The 7,550-nt window shown below is 43.3% G+C and overlaps 1 pseudogene across 1 annotated transcript; it reads right to left on the reverse strand.

Annotated features, from left to right (window-relative positions):
• Positions 1-328: 328 nt before the first annotated feature.
• LOC103634678 (metal tolerance protein 5-like) lies at positions 329-6,580 on the reverse strand (annotated as a pseudogene). Its single transcript, NR_161258.1, has 14 exons — positions 6,253-6,580; positions 6,109-6,181; positions 5,940-6,021; positions 5,269-5,826; positions 5,039-5,124; positions 4,881-4,912; positions 4,111-4,153; positions 3,895-4,039; positions 3,608-3,752; positions 2,756-2,838; positions 1,945-2,080; positions 1,523-1,672; positions 1,342-1,394; positions 329-1,205 (listed from the first exon to the last, which is right to left on the reverse strand). The product of NR_161258.1 is annotated as a metal tolerance protein 5-like (transcript).
• Between the last annotated feature and the right edge of the window lie 970 nt (positions 6,581-7,550).

Below are 7,550 nucleotides of genomic sequence, written 5' to 3' on the forward strand. Positions count from 1 at the left end.
ACAGATGATGATTTTCTAATTACTTTTGGTGCAGTCACCTTAGCCCTGCGCCCATTCCACTCTTAGAAAGCATAGAGGACTGCTGATCTAAATGGTGCTTCAAAGAAATACTTCATATTGATACTTATAATACCATAGTACAATGTCAGTGTGTTGCGACGGCACATAAAACCATATTCATCTCAATCACAGAGCTCTGATTCAGATATACATGGCTACAAAATGCATATGTTGTATTCGTCTCAGTCATAGCTCGGATTCAAATCTAAATGGCTACAAACTACAATCCTGTTGGGTTATCAATTCATAAATAAATAGAGCCCAAAGGAAAGAACAAACTCGCTTCACCAACAAAAACAATATTTCTTCTAAATTACTTACAGATGATTCAATTGACTCAAGCCTCCTTCAAGCTTTGATCGTTTGTATCCAAGCACCTTTCAAGAATAGAACTCCAATACAATTGGATAATACCACCGGTTATGTTAGTGTCTCCAGCACCAGCACCAACACCAACACACACTTCATTTCTGTCATTTATTTCACACTGCGCGAGAGGTTTCATAGTACTCTCAATAGTAAGTTGGCTTTCAGCATCTCTGAGAGGGTTTACAAAAAATATGTCAAATGATAGAACAAAGAATATCATCAGACAGTTTTATGCTAATTTTCGCTTTTCTTTTTTAGCAGACCACCGAATCTCTTCAGCAGAGACTTCTTCTTATACTGCTGGTGTTGTTTAGTTGGTGATGCCCTGCCACTGTTCTCCTTAGTTGAGTGCAACCCGTTGCTATCAAGACCTGCATCCCCCTTGTTTGATTCCAAATCAACCTGTGAGTCACCATCATTCTCCTTCTCCTTAGATGAATCATAGTCAACAAACTTGTTGTTCTCCCATATTTTGGCAACTACTACAACAGGTTCATCGTCCTCTTCAGTGCCCCCCTTCTCATTATCTCCTTGGTGTTACTATTTATCATGCCATATTTTGCATTAGTAAGCTGGGAAGAGAGTTCCTTAATCTTCTCAGAAGCCGCTGATTCCTTTGTCTGCAGGTCGTCGTTCTCTTGTTTTATGTTCTGTAATTCATTCTCTTGGTCTAATATGTTCTCCTTCCATCGGATACTTCCAGTGTTGCCTTCCTCTTTGATTCTGTTCGCTTCCATTAGCTGAGATTCAAGCTGCTGCAGCCTTCTCCTGCAACTCTGTGTTTTCATTTTCTTAAAAGTGGGCATGGTGTAAAAATATACCGGCGAGGATCCTTGCATGGTGTAATAAGAAGGCATTACAACTATCAATTAGCTAGATCATACAGAACTCACGGTAGACTAACAAGCTTACCTGAAGGTCATTTGGAACATAACCTGCTTCAACAGCAGCCCTAGTCGCGCCCGCTTCAGAGAAGAGAAGTAATCACACAGAAAAATAGTCAACAGGGAATGAATCCTGTAAGATTTCAGGCCGCCAAGATATAGATAGTTGTATGGACAAGGAAGAAAATTAAAGAACAGTTAGGTCAAACCTGCTGCACCAAATTTCTCCGCAAGCTGCTCCAACAACTTAAAATTTTCAGCACTTCTTAAACCTCTGCCTCCTGTGACTACTACACATGCATTTGCAAGATCATGCCGCTTTGTGTCTTGGGATGTCAGATTCACCCATGTAGATTTCCCTAAGGTTTGAAAAAAGGTACTATTCACGGGTGCCAAAATAATAAATCAAGTAAGAGGGGTATTTTTTCCCTTGCAGCCTGTTTCAACATTATAAAAGTTATAGAAAGTTGTGAATAGGAAAATAAATCTAGTGATCCTCAATTAGTAAAAGTTTTGTGCAATTATTAGAGCAACAAAACAAATAAGAGTAGTTCTGAAGCACTGCTGATTCTTAACAAAATAACATGGTGAAGGAACCAAACAAACCTTCACTGAGGAAAGAGAGATCAACCTGGGTGATAGGTGCAACCTTTGTTTCAGACATAGCATCAGCAGTAGGGGAAAATGAAGTTGATCTAATACTCATCATGCAAGGATCCTCGTCGGTATATTTCACAGTACAAAGTGCATTCCCAGCATAAATTGGCCTAAAGTCAGATACATACATCAATTCAAACATGAAGCTCCAACAAAAGCAAACATCACAAAAGGAAGTTATGGACTTATTTGAATGGCCAGATGTGACCATTCTATGGAATCCAATCTTTAGGCTCATGCTTTTTAACACCCATAAACTAATACATATGGTGGGTGCATGTGATTTGAGGAAGACTCACATGCTTTCAAGCAATTCTATATGGATGAGGATGAGTTGGGGATGGTATTAGTTGTTAACTCAAGCACACACACGTCACAATAAGCAACGAATTTGGAGAATGCTTGACAGTGGCCGTCCGACTTTTATTTTGTCTAGGTCCAAAACGTCATCCTCTAATTAATATGCACAAAGCATACTTTAATGGAAGTAAATCACACATATTCTAGGAGCATACACCTAAGATCTTACAAAAGGCAGATCCAGTGCCGGAGGCAACCACATGAGTGGGGTCCGGGGAAGAGATAAACCGAGGCAAGCCTTCCTCCTGAAATGCGGAGAGGCTAATTCAAACCCGCGACCTGGTGGCTCAATGAGACAACTCTCACCATTGCACCATGCCTGCCCTTCTACTTAAGATCTTACAAAGGCCCAGACCAATAGCATAAAACCATAATGAGCAAGCACATGTATGCATGCCAGTTGACCTTCCTACTCTTACTTTTACCTGTTACCAAGGTTATGAAGACCAAAAGGGTGCAACTCAACCTTGCTATAGAGCTTCACAAAAAGTTCATATGGGAAGAGTGTCTGAAGAAAAGAAAACTATTAGCAGATAGAAGAGAAAGAAAAATATGCTACTATTGTTTGTCTTGCAGGGATAAAACAAACTATCTACTATACTTTAATTTTATACGTCTATTAGACAATAATTAAAACAAGTCCCAGTAAATTGTTTGTCAGCTTAATATTTGTCGACTAATTGTTAGCCACTGCCAAACAGTTAGCTAGGAGCAGGGGTGGAGCTACATGTTCTTATTGGGGTCAGCTCACCCCTATAAAATTTTTCGAACCCCTGTAAACTAATGTAGTTAGATGATGATCAGTGGTGCTGACATTAATGACTTTGTTGCCTGGCTTCGTGGACAGGAGGATCCAAATAGGGAATTAGTTTATTCACCCTCCTTACACGAGAATATATACGTGGTTCACCCCGTTGAGTTAGAACCGGCAAGCTGTTTTTATGCAAGAAAGACAGTTTTAATTTGACACCAAAACACGGCATAGCAGCAATCCGATAATCCAATGGCTATAACACCCACACACCCACGGTGTTGGTTGCATGCATTGTCCGCGCTGCACAGGAGATCACGGCATCCTCGGCCTGGTGGGGTGTCGAACGCCTTTGAACAGAAAGGGGGGACAGGTCGCATGCAAGCGGCAAACCTTCCTTTCATTAGTTCATCACGAGCTTCAACCAGCTTTCTGCCAAAACGATAATCCCATCCACAACCACAGACCGTCTGCGGTGCCCAATCAGCGGAACGCTACATCACGTAGAGAGAAAGGAAGCAGCTACCTGGCGTGGCAGTAGAGCTAGGAGTCGGCATCCCACACGAACCCGTCTCCAATGTCTGCCACTGCGTTGTAAAAAATGCAGTAGATCCTGTGCTGCCCCTGCCCTTCCATCACCGAGATCCCATGCCGCCAATGGTAGGAGGGCACTGAGGATGGAAGGGGGTCGGCTGCACAATTAGCATAGCCAGCGACATACAGAACGGCGGTGCACCGTGCTGATCAATGTGAGCAGTCAATTACGGTCAGCGGGGCAAACACACATATTAGTAATCACAATTAGTGTCTAACCTGGTCTAGTCTTGTAGGGTATTATGTAGCTCCCTTTGTGTTTAGGTCACCTTGAGGGTAGTTTTTTCTGTTTGTTTGTCATCTTGAGGGAAGGAGACCTCAGCTAGTTCCTTGATTCCTACATGAAACCCAGAACAGATCAAACCTGCAAAACCAATATGTGATGAAATTTGTGTAGCTAACAATATTTGAAGTTCTGAACTGAGAGCACATTACCTCGTATGACCAGCCAAGCAATCCCAACTTGCATTCCCTGGTTCTATCCCAAGTCAAGAATCAAGTAAAAATAGTTTCTTAAACATATTATCAGATGTAAAAAGTAAAAGTGGGCAACAATTCTAATAAGTGCACCATGACAAGAAATAGACAAACAAAACATTGCTGGATGAACTGATCATTTTTAGGTGATAGTATGGTTTTGGAAGGATCACAAATCAACAATATAACTAAGAGGTGATCTATCAGAAAATCCCAGTAAAGTTGAAAGAAAAAAGAATATGAAAAAAGGCATGACAAACAAAAGTTTGACACATGGAAGTTGCCCCAACAAGTGACAACGCATCTCAAAAGCAAATGTCAGATTGGAAGTCATAACAAGTTCATCATTAACTTAAAGAAAATTCAAACAGAGGTGACTGGATAAAAAGGGTCCATGGTTCTATGGCTTCAATCGTGAACTCAACAATTAGTATTTATAGACAGGTAATTTATATTCCAGTAAGTAGGAATTACTGAGTAGTGAGCACACAGTGTTGAGTAAGTTTATTGATTTCCTATCAATTCAGATCTTTATTGTTTGCCTCATAAAGAAACATGGAAAGCAATGCTCATTCTATTCAAAATGTAGAGACAATAATTCAGATTACGTAAAAGATAAGTAAATCATTTTCGCAGAAAAGAGTACAGAACATTCTGGACAACAGATCTAGATATCAACATCAACCATCATTTTTGGAAGTACAGGTTATGGCAAAAAAAGAACTCACCAGTGGCTGCATACGCTTTTCCAATTGGGTTTCTATAGGGATTTGGCGTTTGCATTGAAAAGGCAGTAAACCACAAGATATATCATGACAACAAGTCTAGAAGAGAATCCAAAGTTGATGCGATAATAGCAAGTGAACCACTCCTTACTGAAGCATACACTTTTGCAGCAAAGAGAACCATATTTGCAATATTAGACAGCCATATGGCTAATGATTCACTCCTGACAACTTTTTCCTGTTCTTCCTGCAGGTCAATAAAGTGGCCAGATATCTATTGATGTCGTCACTATTAAAAAGAAGAAAAAATATAGTGAAGAAAATTTGATTATTAACATCCACATAAGTTACCTTCCCTAATGTTCAAACAGAAAGTCCATATATAGCATACCTTGGACATTACAGGTAGGAAAGCACGATATGTAAATGCGTCCATCTCACTAAAACCCTCTAACATCTCCACCTGTTGTTTGTAGTACTCAGCGGCAACATTCTCATGACCTTGAGCTATCAATAGAACCATGAATGGTACATTAAGAAGGAAGATATGTGAAAAAAGACTCATCCAAATAAGAAAGTAAAAGGACTTTAAATAGTATGACTACTAACATTATCTTGAACATATAACTCATTTTTTTTATAAAGTCACACTTCCAAATTCACTAATTAGGTGCACGTGCGTTGCTACGGTATCTTATATCACATAGGTAGACATTGATATAGAGATAATTAAAGAGACATGACATATAATTCATAGATAGAAGGTTGTCGTCTATCCATATATATAGAGATAATTAAAGAGACATGCAGATGGAGAGCGTCGAGCCGCATCTGTGGGTTGTTGGGGCGTACACACTTGACATCTTATAGGTCCGCCCCGGATGATCTGTGCGCTGCCAATGGAAGGTTAGCCTCCGTATGCGCTGTACCATAATTTGGGGCCGACAGCCTCCACCGAAACAGACAAAGACAGTTCACAGAGAACAGGCATTAGAACAGACAACAGGCATCAGAACAGACAACAGGCAAGGCATTAGACAGAGCACCACCAGCTGCCATTACCAGCATAATTGGCGGCAGAAAGGGTGCCATTTTCTTCTCTGGGGACCTCTTCAAGAATCGTCTTGTGTTCGTCCACCACCAGCTGATTCAGTAAATAGAAGAACTGTCAGGTAGATAGAGTACATGCTTCTACGTGAAATAAAAGATGTGATGCCGTGGTTGTGGTTACCTGCGGTTGGCCCGTTCCGTTTGCTGCTACCATTTCCTGCTGCGGAGGAGCATCTGCAACCACCGCAGCCGACCTGTCACTGTCAGTCTTCAGATTCTGATGCTTCTCGGCAAGCAAAAGGGTGAGGGCAAGGCCGTGTAGTACCTTGGATCCGCTCGGTTAGGGGGGGCTCAATGGCCGGATCTGGCTACCATCTCTGGGGAGGCCCGCTCGAAGTCGAGCTCCTGTCGCCATCATGGACGGTCTAGGCCTCGCCTGCTTAGCTCTATCTTTGAAGCTAGCGCGAACGAGTCAAGAGACGACTTTTCGGCCGGGGTGATAAAAGCTGCAGTTCTTCTTATCAGCATCAGCAAGTAGCAGCAAAGGATACCAGCCCGACCCGGACAATGTATGCACGGTGGTTGTTGCCTCGAAGGCAGGCATGCACAGCACGACACTGCGAGTAGCAAGCAGTATGAAAGCATTCCATGGACAGACTACAGACACCGAGGGCAGTGGTGAGCAGCAGCTATAGACTCGGCGTCGAAAAGCTGAGCTGAGCAATTCCAAAGCTGCCGAGAACTGAAGAGGAATAAGATGTGAAGTTGGACCCAAATCTCCTGACGCAGCCGCGTCGCCGCCAGCTCCTTGGGGGAGGGAGCAATCTTCAGGTGGGCGAGCGCGGTCCTCCGGCCTGCGCGAGCTCAGGGGGCCAGGGACGCACACGGGGGAGGGTGGTGCGGGGACGCGGTGGTGTCGATGTTGGAAGGCGACACATCGGCGAGGATGCCCTCCTAGGAAAGGGGGAGGAGGTGACGACGACGATGTTTGAAGGCGGCACATCGGCGAGCATCGCGCGAAGGATGAGGTGCGAGGGAGTTCTGGGTGGCGGGGAGGTTGAGGAGGGCGGATTTCACGGAGCGCGGTGGGGGAGGCGCGATTTGGGGCGCATCTGTGCACGGAGGGATCGACGGACGCGAAGGCGGCTGCCACAGCGGGGAGGCGGGACGGGCATCACGAGCGGGGGCGGGGGCGCGCACGAGCGGGGCGTGCGGGCAGACAGACTTCGACAGGCAGAACATGAGGTGTGGACGCCTACAATGAGGACATATAGAGTAGTAGAGATAGGAGTTTTGTACAAAATAAATAAATAATTACATCATATGACGACAACGATCCTCCGCAACCATAGTTAACTGAGAGACGACGGCCTAGACCTCTCATAAACTCATCGTATCATACTTCATGCTCCTCATCTTGTGGTAACTGTTCTTGACCTAGTGTGAGTTTAACAATAGTGAGCTCATATACGTTCGTTGCTCAACAAGTTGTGGGGAATAACGTGTATGAGCTCACTTATGGTGGGGCTCATGTGAATTGTAAGGCTTACCAATAAGAATTGATAAAGCTGAGCATTGCTTTTAAAGTTGGTCAAAATTTTATTAGCAATTACTAAGTATAAG

The sequence above is a fragment of the Zea mays genome, chromosome 8, assembly GCF_902167145.1.
Source record: "Zea mays cultivar B73 chromosome 8, Zm-B73-REFERENCE-NAM-5.0, whole genome shotgun sequence".
Classification (NCBI taxonomy): domain Eukaryota; kingdom Viridiplantae; phylum Streptophyta; class Magnoliopsida; order Poales; family Poaceae; genus Zea; species Zea mays.